This window comes from Gobio gobio (assembly GCF_949357685.1).
Source record: "Gobio gobio genome assembly, chromosome: 11".
Taxonomy (NCBI): Eukaryota; Metazoa; Chordata; class Actinopteri; order Cypriniformes; family Gobionidae; genus Gobio; species Gobio gobio.
Window position 1 is genome coordinate 10,304,234 of NC_137104.1, and position 16,831 is coordinate 10,321,064.

Consider the following 16,831-nt stretch of genomic DNA (forward strand, 5'->3'; position numbering starts at 1 on the left):
AGAAAAGAGCATACGACTCGGATAGGGAGGTGAAGTGAACTAAAGGCCTTAGCAGCATTATATTTTTATATTTGTTTAATGTTTATGTAATTTGATGTTTTGAGGAATTTGGCTATTAACATGTAAAATTTCAATTATATTCTGCTGAAATGAAAGAAATGACTTGGAAAAAAAGATTTGTTCATACATAACACCTGTGAGATATAAATGAACAATTGTGAGATATAAATGTAGCAAGGTTAAAGGCTCAGGGAAGAAGGGGCAGGATCTGGCGAATGTTTAACATAACTTAAATGATCAAATAAACAAACACAAAATGAAGGTAAAGCGGCAGCCCCTCACGGACGACTGCCGCATATAAACAGGATAAAACCAACAACATAAATTCCCAGGCCTGGTCCACTCTTGTCTTTCACTGTCGTCACTCCTCCTTTTATCCTCCCGGAGCACTTCCGTGAGACTCGAGACTGGTGTGGCCTCGCCGTGTTTGCCACATACCACCATCGCCCCTCGCAGGCCTTGAGACTGCTCGCTACTCCCCTCCTTCCGGGGGGCCAGTCACATCGGCGGCAGAACCTGTGGGTAAGGACAGACGAGGCGAGAGAAAAGGAGATGGAAGGATGAGGAGAGACAGAGAAGAGAGAGGGGAGAGAGTAAAAAAAATCTGGTTCTGGTTCCCAAAACGCACTGCATTCCGGTGCGCCACCAGCTGGGTGATCTCCTCCGTGATGCCTGGTGGTGGGACTGGATACCTTTTTGCTGGAGGGCCCTCTGACTCCTCTGCTGCCTGGTGGACGGCGACAGCTCCTCCGGCTTCGGGCAGCCAGCAGCGAGTCCCCCGTTCCATGCTCCTCCCCATCATGGCGGACAGTAGCAGGCTCTGGCCTCAGCAAACGGCGACGACTTCTCCGCTCCCTCTCGGATGGCAACCACCCCTCCACAACCCAGGTGGACAGCAGCCAGTTTGTCCGTCCCCCTGGCAAGTTACTCCAGCCCACCGCCTCGAGCGTCCATGGCGGTAGAGTCTGCCCAGCTCAATGGTACCCCAGATTTCCCACAGCGGCGAGGGCTCTTTGACAGCGTGTTCCTCCTTCCTCCCAGGGCTTTGGCACCAATGTATCAATATTAAAGGCTCAGGGAAGAAGGAGGCGGGATAAGCAATCGCGCCACCAGCACTCGGCCCAGCCCTGCTTGCCACAATATTGTAGAAGTTATGGGAAAAATTTCACATTGTGAAATTGAAAGCCACAGTGGTAATATATAAAGTTCCACAAAAGGTCTTAGTTGGTACCTCCTACTCAGTGTTGTCAAAGCTCCTCGCTGTTTTATGCAGATATTAACATACCTTTGATCACACCGCCGCCACCTCCTCTTGAACGTAGGTGCTTTTTTCCAATTTCCTAGCCCTAGTCAGCAGTTAACAATGTTCATTTAAAAATTACTTTAGATGGAATTAGAATTAAGAGCGGCTTTGATATGCTAATGCAGCGTACACAGGCCCTTTGCTCTTGATTCTCTTGATGAATGAATGAGGATTGTAGCGCTGACAGAGGGGTGGAACTCTGTGCAGAAGTAAGCAGCGTTCAGTCACCGCAAACAGATATCTACATCCCTGAAGGCCATGAAAAAGTTCCTCCATCTCTTCCTTGTGCCTGCCCTCCTCTGCCCCTGGAGGTGTCGAGATTGCCTTGTCATATTTCTTTCTTTTCTTCCTCTTCTCATCCAGCAGCTCTCCGGGTATGTATAGTAATTATTTACCATTCATTAATTTCAAAGGAAATTATGTCTGCCATCGTCTTGATGTTGTCACTGTAGGCGAGGCAGTTGTAGCAGGCCTGAGCGGAGATGCTGTGATTTATGGATCCTCCCTGCGGTAGTGCTGAAGAGCAAGACTGATGGAGGATTGTTACTCACAACGCTGCTGGGGAAGCTGGATCAAATTCGCTGAGGAATGGGCTTCAAATACCTGTGTGAGTGGCTTGATATCAAGTGGGTGAAGGGTGTAAAATACAGAAAGTAGAGCTACAGAACTGAGAATCACAATATTTTTGTTTAAAACAGAGATCGCAATTCTCCCATGATTAGACAACTAGACAGCATTTTTGAATGATCTCTTGAATAAATGATTTAAGGGGGGGGGGGGGGGGTTCTAATGCTATTTTATGCATTCTGGCTTATTTACATTGTTAAAGAATTGGATTCTCATGCTAAACATGGCCAAAATTTCAAAAACAAGTTGGACATATGACAGAGTATTTCTGTGCCAAATACACTCCTTCAGGATTCGAATACGTTTCCGAAAAAGTTTTTTTTCGAGTATGGCTCTGTATCAGGGGCATAGCCAGCGGGCACAGGCCCACCCACTAGGATGAATAGGCCCCCCAGTTTATTATACAAAATATAATAATATTTGTTAAATAACAGTTGTTTAAATTATTTGAACCTAATTACAAAATTATTATAACACCTCAAATACTAATATATAAATACAATTATTATAATTTTTGTACAGTCTATGGTTATTGCATAATATACTTTCCTGTAGCTCAAACAGTAGAGCGTGGTGCTAGCAACGCCAAGGTCATGGGTTCGATTCCCAGGGAAAGCAAGAACTGACAAAATGTAAAATGTGTACCTTGAATGCAATGTAAGTCGCTTTGGATAAAAGCGTCTGCCAAATGCATAAATATAAATATATAAATATAATGCTTGATGAGTTTGATTGACAGCTGTGTTAGCAATTAGGTAATTTGCAGGTAATTTGCAATTAGGTGTCAGGTGTCTCGCGCATGGGAGTTCATGGAGTGTGTTTGCCTATTCACTTGGCCTATAATTTTCAGTTGTGTGATAGATAAACAGCAGCAATGCGTAATTCTATAAAACTTGCATTGACGCGGGAGAGAACCCATCCATCAGCCTGCAAGTAACGGTGACTTTTCAATTCCAAGCGCAGGTTCATTCTGTTGAACCGGGAACACACCGTAATGAACTGTCAATAGTGATAGTGTAGGGGTTACGTTGCATTAAGTTTTGACGTAATTCGACCTGAGGTTCGAATCCGCCTTTTGCCGAACTCGCTCTACTTCCTTTCCCAATCACATATCAGAACGGAAAGGTGTTTATTTTCAATAAAAAGGAAGAAAATATTCGAATAGTGGAAATAAAGCGGCTAACGTGAGTTGTAACCCCCCTTCCGTTTACTTTTGCCCAGGCCCGATCAGAAATAAAATTCTGCCTACGCCACTGCCCTGTATGACTTCATAAAGGCCAGAATTCCTTGTATGGGCACTTCTCTCAGATGAGCACATGTGCACATCAACCAGAGCGAGAGCAAGAGCGCACAGTGGATGCAGTTTGTGTTTCCGGAGCAGCATCGGAGTTCTGCTAGTGTGTTTGTTTGTTCCCGGTCACAAGTCGAAACTGAAGGCGGTGAGTGAAACTGCATCAAATGTCTGTGTTTTGTTGGCAAATGGCTCATAAATCATTAGCGTCAGTTCTGGCAGGTCACGTTAGTCAACTTGCATCAGCCGTACGTCACCTGATCATGTCTACCTATAGGAATACGACGTCTATCCAACGCAGATTTGAATGTTCACTGTGATCGTACTTGTCAAAGATTAAATAGCCAGCAATAGCCATCCTTGACATTTAGGTATAAGATCGTATGGGTGTTTGAATCGACATAACTATTTTTATTTTTTACGATTTAATCTCAGCTCTGTATGCTGTGTAGATCAGGTTGTAACATTCCATTGCACAACAAGCAGGATTCTTCTTTCCTTGAGTTTTAATTACTGTATGTTCATTAATTAGGCTCGTTTGGCACCTCAATTATGCTTTTTAATGCACTGACCTAAATCTGAGGCTAAACACATTTTGCTGTCACTGCAAACAATAGCCCTGCTGATCTTTGAGTAATTATAAGTACAATGCTAATTAATCTCTCACGGTCAGTCGATCCTATAATGACTGAGAGACCTATATCCTCTTGACAAGCCATTTATTATAATTCATATACAGGGTAAAACTCGTTTATGGAGCATTTAGTGAAATAGTATGTGTATCCTCATTAAAAAGGAAAAATGCCTCCTAACAAGTGCAACATATCTGGATCAAGGATTACCAGATATATATGAATAATAAAGTGAGATATAAAATAACTTTCCGAAACTTGTTTGAATCCTGAATGTGGATTCTCCCTGTGGTAGATACTCCGTCATGAGGATGAGGATTCTCCCTGTGGTAGATGCTCCGTCATACGTCCAACTTGTTTTTTAAAATAAGAGTAGACAAAAGAGAACTGGAGCGCTGCTGGAATCCCTTGTATCCTCTGGTGCTCTTGGAAGGGTTAAATGTTGAAAAGGAATTTGGAAAAAAATCCAAGTCAAGGCACTCAATAGGATGCAAAAGTAAAAAGCCTTTATTAGTAGGGCTAAAACATTAAAACACCAACGCGTATCGGCCCATTGGCCTTCATCAGGGTGTTGGTAATAAACAGACAGGATCAAGCAATACTTATAGTTGCATTGGTTTCAGGTGTGCCACTCTGGCACTTGCAACACAATTTTTGGCCACTAGAGGCAATCATTCAGATAATGGCTATTGCCAAAGGTTAGATTATACAAATACAAGGTAAAATAAGAGATCTCCAAGTGGAAAAAATAGGAGTGACACCAATACATACATCTTGTGTACTCCACACAATTATGTCCCTGAAGTCAAGAAATGTCAATAGGCTAGTTACCCATCTTACTTCTGAATTCATTGTCAAGATAGTTCTAAAACAACAGAAGAAAAAATGTTATGGGCATTACAGTACATTCAAAGAATAGTCAACATTCACGGACAACAATACACTGTGCCTAATGAGACACAGCCATTACAAAAAAGGTGAGAGGTCAAAATCTTCATTGAGACCTGGATGGCTGGTGGCCCTCAAGGAATAGATCTAATATGTCTCCCTTTGTTTAAGGCGTTTGATGATATCCCCACCCCTGGCATCAAGGCGAATAGCCTCAATGCCCACTACTCTTAGGGTCGAATCACTCCCATGTTTTGCGTCTATATAATGTTTGGCCATTGGATAGTTCATATTTCCAGTCCGAATGGCATATCTATGTTCAGCTACCCTGTCTCTTAGTCTCCTTTTAGTTAGGCCTATATAAAAACAGCCACAAGTACACTCTAAACGATAAACAACATGGGTAGTATTGCAATTTATAATACTATAAATAGTGTAAGTCTTATTGCTAAAAACATCCATAAATTTGTCAGTTTTAGCAATATTCTCACAATAATTACAATCACCACAAGGAAAGTTTCCCTTGGGTTGACGAAGCCAAGTTTCACGTTTAGGAGCAGGGAGGTAACTTCTTACTAACTTGTCTTTAAGTGTGGGGGCCCTCCTAAAGCTGATCCCAGGGGGTTCCGTGAATATTTCCCGTAAAGTCGGGTCACATTCAATAATGTTCCAGTTTTTCTTTATAATGTGTTTAATCTGGACAGCCTCCTTGCTATTATGAGTGACAAAATAGGGTTTCTGTGTTGATACTCTTTTGGGTCTAGACAGAAGCAGGCTCTTCCTTTCAAGTGATTGGGCTCAATTATGAGCTTGAACGAGAGTTTGTGTTTGATAACCTCTTTGTCGAAAACGCTGCTGCATATCCATAGATTGATACTGGAAATCCTGATCTGAATCACATATACGCCTTAGTCTCTGGATCTGTCCAAAGGGTATGTTATCAATAAGCCATGAGGGATGAAAACTATTAGCATGCAATAAGGTATTACGATCAGTTGCCTTTCTGAAGATAGATGTATGTAAGAATCCCTCATTATCTTTTGAGATCCGTAGATCCAGAAAGTTAATAGCCTGTAAATCATAGTCCAGACTACATTTACATTTACATTTATGCATTTAGCAGACGCTTTTATCCAAAGCGACTTACAACTTGGGGGAACAATAAGCGATTGGTCGTGAAGAGTCGAGTGAGCGCAACAAGTGCCTGAAATACTTGGTCCGTGTACATTTCTCAGTGTAGCACAGGTTAGAGTAGGGAGGGAAAGAGGAGGAAAAGAGGAAAGGAAAGTTTTTTTTTTTTTTTTTTTTTTTTTTTTTAGGAGGTTAAGTGCTCACGGAAGAGATGAGTTTTTAGTTGACTTTTGAATGTTGTCAATGAATCCGCATTTCGGATGGCGGTGGGCAGATCGTTCCACCAGCTGGGAACGTTGAATGAAAATGTTCTGGAGAGGGATTTTTTGCCTCTCTGTGATGGTACCACAAGCCTTCGCTCCTTAGCTGAACGAAGGCTTCTGGTGGGGGTGTGGCGACGTAGAATCGAGTCAAAGTATGCAGGAGCTGAGCGCGTGGTGGCTCTGTAGGCAAGCGTCAGCGACTTAAACTTGATGCGAGCAGCGAGTGGTAGCCAGTGCAGAGAGATGAAGAGTGGTGTGACGTGGGTCCTTTTGGGCTCGTTGAAGACCAGACGTGCCGCTGCATTATGGATCATTCGAAGTGTTTGGATCGCACAAGAGGGGAGTCCAGCCAGAAGCGCATTGCAGTAGTCAAGTCTAGAAATAACCAGGGCCTGGACAAGAAGCTGTGTTGCGTGTTCTGTTAGGAACGGTCTGATCTTCCTGATGTTGTAGAGCGCAAACCTGCAAGAGCGAGCTGTCTTAGCAATGTGATCTCTGAAGGACAACTGGTCATCAAATGTAACTCCAAGATTTCTGACTGATTTTGAAGGGGAGATCAGGGATGCACCTAGCTGGATGGTGAAGTCATGTTGCATAGTGGGACTGGCGGGAAAGATGAGGAACTCAGTCTTTGCCAGGTTGAGCTGTAGGTGATTTTTACTCATCCATGCAGAGATGTCAGCTAGACAGCCGGAGATTCGTGCAGCTACTGTAGCTACTGTGCAGCTACTGTGCTAAAAGACTAAATTTTAGGTTCTCATTTAAGCTATTTACATATACATGGAAGTCTACAAGTTCTTTTTCTGAGCCTGAGAACATCAAAATCACATCGTCAATGTATCTACCCCACCACAAGACTTTATCTTTAAAAGGGTTAACTTGGGAAAATATATAGCGCTCCTCCCATAAGCCTAGAAACAGATTGGCATAATTGGGAGCAAAACAAGCACCCATTGCAGTCCCCTTTTCTTGTCTATACAATTTGTCTTGAAAGAGAAAGATGTTGTTCTTTAAAGTCCACTCAGTAAGTCGCACTATAAAGTCACTGGGAGGCATCAAATGTTCAGGTCTGGATGAGAGATAGTGTTTTAAAGCCTCTAGACCCTCGTCATGTACAATATTGCTGTATAAAGACTCCACATCCATTGTGGCCAAAAAACAAGAGCCTATGTTACCTATTTGTTCAATTTTCTTTAAAACCTGTGTAGTATCTTGAATATAAGAAGGTAAATCTGCCACAAATGGCTTGATAAAGTAATCCACAAACTTGGAAGCAGGTTCTGTTATTGAATCATTCCCGCTGATTATCGGTCTGCCTGGAGGATTTTCCAGATCCTTGTGGACTTTGGGGAGCATATAAAAAGAAGAATAACGTGGGTGTTGACAAAGCAAAAACTCATATTCTTTCTTAGTAATCCAATTATGTAACTTTGCCTCATTAAGCAATTGCTCCAGCTCTCTTCTTATAGTGTCCATTGGATTGGATGAGGGCTTTGAGTAATACTGAGTGTTGTCTAGTTGACGAAGAGCTTCACTTATATACTTCTTCTTGTCCCACACACAGACAGCACCACCCTTATCAGCACTTTTTATGATTATATCATCTCTCTCCGAAAGCCACTTGAGTGCTTGAGATTCATTTTGTGTGAGATTATGCTGGGTGTCTTTTTTTGTTTACTGTTTACATCAGTGAAATTTTTCATTATATCGTTTATGTTCCATATAAAACAAGAAAGTCCATATCAACCATGGTTGACACGAGGGCGAGTAAAGTGAACAGTCCCTTTAATTTGTAACTTACAAATTGTAAATATAAAGTCAAATTGTGGTTGTAACGGTTCTCAAGAAAAAAACAACAACCGTACTGTGCAACGTAGGTATTCAGTATGTTTTCACATAACTTATTTTTTTCAATTACGCAGTAAAGGTTTATTTACTCAATAATTTTAAGGCAACAGGTTTCCTCACTTGTTTTAAAGGAACACGCCGACTTTTTGGGACTTTAGCTTATTCACCGTATCCCCCAGAGTTAGATAAGTCCATACATACCATTCTCATCTCTGTGCGTGCCATAACTCTGTCTGACGCACCCACCGCTAGCCTAGCTTAGCACAAAGACTGGAGGTAAACGGCTCCAGCTAGCTTACTGCTCAATAAGTGACAAAATAACGCCAACATTTTCCTATTTACATGTTGTGATGTGTATAGTTACATCGTGTACTAAGACCGACGGAAAATGAAAAGTTGCTAGACTGATATAGGAACTATACTACTTTGCTGCCGTACCATGAGTGCAGTGGTGCAATGATATTAGCAGCGCCTGAAAATAGTCCCCAGCACACTCTCTGTGCAAGCAGGTTATTACGTTGGTTACGTTGATAGAAGTTAGCCTATTTTCAGGCACTGCGTAATATCATTACACCTGGGGGATACAGTGAATAAGCTAAAGCTAAAGTCCAAAAAGTCGCCGTGTTCCTTTAAGTTAAGTCAACTGATCACTTTTTACAGTGCACATCACTGATTATGATTTTTGTTTTTCATTTTGAAAGTAGCCTCTGAATAATTTGCCACTATGCGCACAATGTTAAAGGGCACCTATTATGCCCCTTTTTACAAGATGTCATATTGGTCTTGGGTGTACCCAAAATGTGTCTTTGAAGTTTCAGCACCAAATACCCCACAGATAATGTATTATAACGTGTTGAAAATTTCATTTTGAGGCCTGTCTATAAAAAGCGCTGTTTTGGTGTGTACCGCTTTAAATGTAAATGAGCTGCATATCCCCGCCCTGTCTTTAGAAGAGGGCGTAGCATATACATCTTTCCTGTGCATGGCAGATTGCATACAGGTCTCACAGGGCGGGTCTATGTTAAAATGGAAGTGTCAGTCAAACCTTGCGGGCGGGCCTTTGCAGTGTGATGTCACACTGCAGAGAATCTGAGAACAGCTTGTTCTGAAACACTGCTTATGATTTTTGGGGATAAAAAAAAAATACTGGGTGGATTTTTTGCGTTATAGGGTGGTTGTTTACACACACTGTCAACACACATTTATGTTCAAACATCATGTAAAAGTGGATTTTGCATAATAGGTGCCCTTTAACTCGAAATCTTCACCCTAAACATTGCATATAACTTGAGTAGGCCTTTTCTGTTGAACCTTTACTAGTAGTCATACCATGGAGAATGGATAGGGATGCAACAAACACACACAACGCTCCATACGTTTGATTTTGAGAGGTATTTGTGCTCTGGAATGAAGGGTTAAAAATACAAGAAATAAAGGAAACAAAAAAGCTGATGCAATTTCTTGGCCTCTTGCACCTCTGGCGAGGTTTATTATGTTCCGTCACTTTGTCTATTGATAAAGACATTGCTCAGAAAAGCCATTAACAAGAAATTGATCTGAGTTATATGATAGTATATTAAGCTAAAACTTTGCTATTGTGTCAGCTGTGTTGTAAAATGAACTCAGCCATAGATTTTCAATTACTGAATTCCAGAGGGGACATTAGTTTGGTCTGAAAGCAGACAGTTAGGAATGGATTGAATGCTCACCAACACCACTGTGCAAATGCATTTGTCAGAAAAAAAAAACATAACATGGATGAGAAATTATATTACAAATTTCTCAGTAATACCAGTGTTGTTGTTCATTACAATGAATATGTATGCTTGAATACTGCCAAAATACAGACAGCATGTTACATGTCCCACCAGAGACAGTAATATACTGGACCACTGTTACACCACAATAAAGAATGCATATCACTCCGTCCCACGGGCAGCTTTGGGGATTTCTGATCACTGTCTGGTTCATCTTATACCGACCTACAGGCAGAAACTGAAATCAGCTAAACCTGTCACAAAGACTGTAAAAAGATGGACTAATGAAGCAGAGCGGGACTTACAAGCCTGCTTCGATTGCACTGATTGGACTGTTTTTGAAACTGCTACCACTGATCTGGATGAGCTCACAGATACTGTAACATCATACATCAGTTTCTGTGACGATACATGCATTCCTTCCAGGACCTTCTTAGCATTCACTAATGATAAACCATGGTTTACTGGGAAACTCAAACAGCTTCGTCATGCCAAAGAGGATGCTTACAGAAATGGGGATAAAATGTTGTATAAGCAGGCCAGAAACAGACTGACAAAGGAGATCAGAGTTGCTAAAAGAAGCTACTCTGAAAAGCTGAAAAAACTGTTTTCACCCAACGACCCTGAATCAGTCTGGACAGGCCTGAGGAACATCACCAACAAACAAGTCACCCTTCCCCCGATCTGTAGAGAATCAACTGGCTGAGGATCTGAATGCATTCTACTGGAGGTTTGAAAAGCCCAGTCTCACACCACACACCCGCTCTGATCTGCACTTCACACGTTCACCATCACCTCCTGCACCACCTCTCCTCCCCCCTCCTGCCATCCATCCTGAGCTTAAGGTCTGTGTGGAGGACGTGAGCCGAGTCTTCAAAAAACAGAAGACTAAGAAAGCTTCAGGCCCAGACGGCATCTCATCTGCTTGTTTGAAAGCCTGCGCTGACCAACTGGCCCCAGTCCTCACGCAGATCTTCAACAGATCATTGGAGCCGTGTGAAGTTCCCTGTTGCTTCTGTCACATGTCTGTCCTGTCTCGTGTAGCACATGTGGTGTTTTGTTATTTTGGGCCATGTGCTCTTGTCCTTGTCTGGATCCCACCCCTCTGGTTATCTAATTATTGGTTAATTTACCCCTGTTCCCTCCTGTTTGCAGTCTGGTGTCAAATCGTTGTCTTTCGTCTCCTGTTTCTCCGTGTTCCTGGTTGTTGTTGTAAGTTGGTTTTTGTTATTTCATGTTTGATTTTCCCCCTCGTGGGTTTTTGTTTTGTATATGGTAGTGGTGCTATATAGCACCTCAGTCAGCAGTGCTATATAGCACCTCAGCCAAAGAACCGGTGAAGAACCACTGAAGAACCACTGAAGCACCAAGATTGGTGCTATACAGCACTTAAAGAGGTTCCCCTATGATTACGATCCAAGAACCACATTTAGTGCCATATAGCACAATTTTTTTTAGAGTGTAAGCATCATGGAGCGCTAAACACTTTCATATAATGTCCGTTTCATTCATACTGGAAGCCTGAGGGCGCCCTTGCAGAAAGTCCACGAGTGAGACTCTAAAGTCATAAATCTTATGACATTCTAGGAAATCCCTTATATGGACAACAAAGGCATCCAGAGGTTGCTGCAGCTGAATAGCATGCAGAGATGTTTTGACTGAAGAGACATGAAGACAATAAACACAATTGGGACGATATTTGGTTTAACTGTGTTCTTCAAGCCATATTTTCATAAGAATAAAGTATATTTATAAAGCAACTTCATGCTTTTTAGTGTTTTGTTCCTGAATGAATCAATTGAACGAACCAGCTCAATGAACGAATGACTCGCTCATAACAAGCAAATGAATGTTTCTGAATGAATCAGCAACTTCATCCGAAAACGTCTTTTACTGGCAAAAAATAGTAGGAGTTAGTATGTGGTTCCGAATGCAGCATATGTGACAAAAGAAGTATGTCAAATTAGTAGTAATCATAAAATAGTAGGCAAAAAGTGTTGACCGGGGCTGCATCCGAAATCGCATTCTTCCCTACTATATAGTAGGCGAAAAACAGTATGTGACTAAAGATTTATGTCCGAAAAGAGTAGGCAAAAAGTACATGACCTACTACTTTCGGCGAGATTATGAAGTGTGCATACGATGGACATTTTACTGTCCCATGAGGCCACGCTGGTAGGTCACATGATAGTTGACAACATGGCAAATGTACTGTAGTATGTCTGGATTACATTCATGTATATAGAACATACTTTTTAAGCGGCCGTGAAGTAATTACTTATTCAAAATAAGTACCTTCTCAAGAAAGTATGCAATTTTGGACGTAGCCAGAGTTTTCAATGAATCAGTGAATGACTCGATGACTCATTTAACATAAGACTTGTCACCTTCACTTGACACCTTCACTTGTCTTCACTAACTAATCACTTGTCACCACTTGCTGTCCTAACGATGTGACCTGCAGAAAGACTCATCAGACTGATGGCTGTATATTTGGGTCTTAGACTCTGGATAATGTTTGAGATTCATTCAGATACAGCTTTTTTTAATAAAATCATTACAGAGTTGTTTGTTTTGTTCGAGAGGGGGCATCCACTTTACACAACTGAACCTCACACACACATGGAGCTCTACCATGAACAGCATTTCCTGTTCCTGTTGTGCTTCCACACTTCAAGCCTTTGCTGTATTAGACACATAAGGTCGGTGGTCTTTAAAAGGACGAACCTGTGCAGACATCAGCAGTTCATCGATACAGAAGTCAGATGCTCAGCACAGCTTCAGTCAATATTGAATCAGTGGCTTGTTTGATTCCCCTGATGTTAAGCACAGTGAGTCCAGTAATCGAAATGCTTTCTTTCTCTGTTAATTAATGCTTAGAGAGAGAAGATCTAATTTCACAGCGGCCTTTGCAACAAGCTGAGGTAGCTATAGATTTCTATCTATAAATGAGCATTGTTCATAATGATAGCAGTTTCGGACAGACATCTCTTACGCTCACCAAGACTTTAGCAGCCATTAATTCAGTCTTCAGTGTCACATGATCCTTCAGAAATCATTCTAATACACTCTCAGAAAATAAAGTACATAATTGTACCTTTAGGGGTACAATGGCTTGTCACTGGGGCTGTACCCTTAAGGGTACATTTTTGTACCTCTAAGTCAGGGGTAGGCAAGTTCGGTCCAAGAGAGCTGATGTCCTGCAGAGTTTAGCTCCAACCCTACTAAGTAGGGGTGTAACGATTAATCTACTACATCGATGTATCGATTTAGTTTCCTATGATCTAACTACATCGATCTGTGCTCGGCAAGTTGGCCTTCCGGACAACATATATCGATCTAACATCGTTTTAAAAGGTAATCAATCGATTGTATCGATAATAGGAAATAACGCATTGGATTTTAACACGTCAGACTTTATATGGATGTTTTTTCTTAGCACTTTTAATGAAAAAGGCGTTAAACGTTACTCGATTCAGTCTTCCTATCTGTGACATCAACTTAACGCACCAGCAGCAGCGCTAAGAAAACAAAACATAGCATAGCGGATGGCAGAGGAGAAGCCAATGAGCGAGAAATTATCAAGCCACCAGAAGAAAGAGCTACCTGTATTTTCAACCCTTGCTAAATGTTACCTGTGCATTCCTGGCACCAGTGTGCCAGCAGAGCGAGTTTTTAGTACTGCTGGCGACATAGTGAACGCACAGAGAAGTGTTCTGCGGTCAGATCATGTTGATATTTTTGAAAAATAAATCTGTAGAGTCATTGAAGAGTAGTTGGTTACATTTTATCTTTTGTTAAATATTGTTTGTTTATTAAACTGAGAGTAGTAGCAGGTTCAGTCAGTTTATTCAACCTGAAGAAATGTTGGTTGCACTTTATTTTTGATATTAATATTGTATTTGTATTATTTTAATGTTGAAAAACAACAGCAAAAGTAGGAGGTAAACCTACTATTAATTAAACCTGAAGAGAAGTTAGTTGCACTTTATTTTTGATATTAATATTGTAATATTTTTAGGTTGGAAAACAAAAGCAGAAGTAGCAGGTTAACCTACTGTTAAAATGTTGGTTGCACTTACTGTGCTTTTATTGAAAATGTATTGAATATTGAAAATGAGAGCAGAAAAGGTTAACTTCCTGTTAATTCAACATAAACTGTTGGTTGCACTTTATTCAAATAAAATTTGAATGCATTTGCCATTAATTGTTGTTTACTTGTTTGTTTATATCCATAATTAATTGATACCTGATTCCCTTACAAGAAACAACAGGAATCTAGGAAACTTTACCTGCACTGACCAGTATCCAGATATTTCAGTCACACAATTTTTGGCTAAAAAGTTACTGAAGCGATTTCAAGTCACAGAATCGTTTCGGATCGTAATCGTTCTAAATGAACCAATATCGTCCTTGAATCGTATCGACAACCTCAAATCGTGATACGAATCGAATCGTTGTTAAAACGAATCGTTACACCCCTACTACTAAGCCACCACAGTATAAAACTCATGGCTCCCAGCATGCATTGCAGCATTAAATATGTCACCATTGTTGAGATTCATATGTTGATTCTTGATATTTGTGTGCGTCTAAACTTTTCCCCCCCTAGAATGTATTTAAAAATCAAAATTCAGAATGCCTGATCGGTGGCAAGAAAGCATTGTTGGTGAATATTATTTATTAATAGTTTTAGTCAGTGATGAGTTTAGTCAAACATTTTTCTTCATGACAATTTTTGTTTATGGCTTCTTTTGTTTTAAACAGATTATGTGTTTTGTTAACACTGTAACAAAAACCACAAACTAAAGCCAAGAGTCAAACTGCCCAACTAAAGGAAACACTGATCACCATAATGAAAATAAATATTTTCAATAAAACCAACACCTAAACCTGTTAATTCTCAATAAGAGCTTCTACAGATGTCTTTCAGGGTTGGGGCCAAACTCTGCAGGACAGCGACTCACTAGGACCGAACTTGCCTGCCAATGGTTAATTGTAGGGGTAATTGTACCCTAAGGACCAATTGTGTACCTTTAAAGTTACAGTTATATGTTTTGTTCCCCAAGGAACAAAATTGTACCTCCACTGTACCTTTTTTCTGAGAGTGTATGCTGTTACTTTAATGCATCCTTTCTAAATATAAGTATTTCTTTCTTTTTCAAAATCAGCTAAACCTTTGAACAATATTGAATATCAAATTCTAAGAAATGGTGAAATAGTTTGACATTTGAGCTAAAGCAATTTTATCCTATCACTAAATAATATCTGCTTATGATGCCGATACATTTCAGAGAACAATGGCACATAAAATAATTTCTGTTAAGCATTCCTGCAGCTCAATTAATGACTCCCAGAAAATATGATGTCTGATATGATGAAGTGTATTTACTGAAAAATATTCAGTTTTTAGCTTCTGAAATATATCTTGTTGGAATAAATATATCTGAAGAGCTTATGAAAGCAGTGAATATTACTGTGTGTGATGGTAATTACAGTTGAGGGTGGAGTGGAAAGCATTATGGGTTTAATCCAATCACTCAGACGGCACTCTTCTTCCTTTGGCTTCTATATGCTTGTCACTGTTCAATGGTTACTTTATTCAGTACATCTGTACACTTGCACATTAATGCTAATCATGCGTCAGCAACTTCTTATGCATGCAGTCAGAAACTGCATTATTGTCCTGTAAAATTTAGTACCTTAAGCCCTTTTCAGATGGTAATTGTTTCTCGTGGGGTCACAAGGTATTTTCATCACTGACAGGGGCTAGTCTGTGATTTTATTGCCGTCCGAATCCAGAATGTCTGCGTTTTTCTCCCACCACTGCGTAAAATCCCCGGCTGAATTACCTACTGTTGACAAACACCAAGGTCGTGTGGTAATTTAATTGCTGTCCAAATCCACATCTCTTTTTTTTTTCAAGAATATATCATTTCAAAATTCACTGTTTATATCCTTTTTGACCACTGCAGAGCATCATGCGGTTGCGCTTCGCTAATTTGGATGCATTTTAAAGATCTAGGCTGAATCCGAAATCGCCGTGACCGTGAGAGCGGGACGAGGCCATGGTCATTAGTGATGATGAGCGCCAGCTGCATGCCGTCGGCCTCGTGTCTCACGGAGGAGTGACAGGAGTATAAAGGAGGAGCGACGACAGTGAAGGACGAGAGAGGACCAGGCCTGGATTTTAAGTTGTGTTTTATTTAAGTTTTGTTATGTGTGTGCGCGGCAGTCGTCCGTGAGGGGCTGCCACTTTTACTTTCACTTTCACTTTGTTTATTTATTTGATTAAAGTTGTTGTTGATGTTCGCCGGTTCCTGCCTCTTTCTTCCCTGAACCTACATACTCCATTACATTGGTGCCGAAGCCCGGGAGGAAGGAGGGACATGCTGTCGAAAAGCCCTCGCTGCTAAGGGGGATCGCGGTGCTGAGGAGTTTGGGCTGCCTGGAAGAGAGAAGACCGCGAGTGGCTGCCCGAGGCGGTGGTGCTGGAGCGAGTGAAGATCCAGTGGGACGGAGAGCTCGCTGCCGTGCCCCTGGGTCGAGGTGGGGTGGCTGCCGTCCGAGAGGGAGCGGAGGAGTCGCCAGTGCTTGCCCTGAGCCGGAGTCTGCTGCCGTCCGCCATGTTGGGGAGGAGCAGGGAGCGCGGGACTGGGACTCGCTGCCAGCTGCCCTCAGTAGGAGGGAAATAGGGGGCGATTTGGATTCAGCCCTAGCCTTTCTGACTGAAATGCTGGCAAGTATTTACAAGAGCAATATATTTCATCGCCGTTTAAAAAAATAAAAAGAAGAAAAGCACATTGAAATGCCGTTATTACGGCAGCAATTACTTATGTTAAAATAACCCAGCAGCATTATGTTTAGCTCATGTAAATAAGAGGCTGTATAATTTCCGCTCATTTCCATGTGGAATAAAATGACATCCTTTTTTTTGAGATAAAATACAAGACAAAAAAACTATTTTAACTATAATGCCGAATTCGCTCACTTGTTTTCGAATTCGCTCACTTGTTTTCATTCACTCCTTC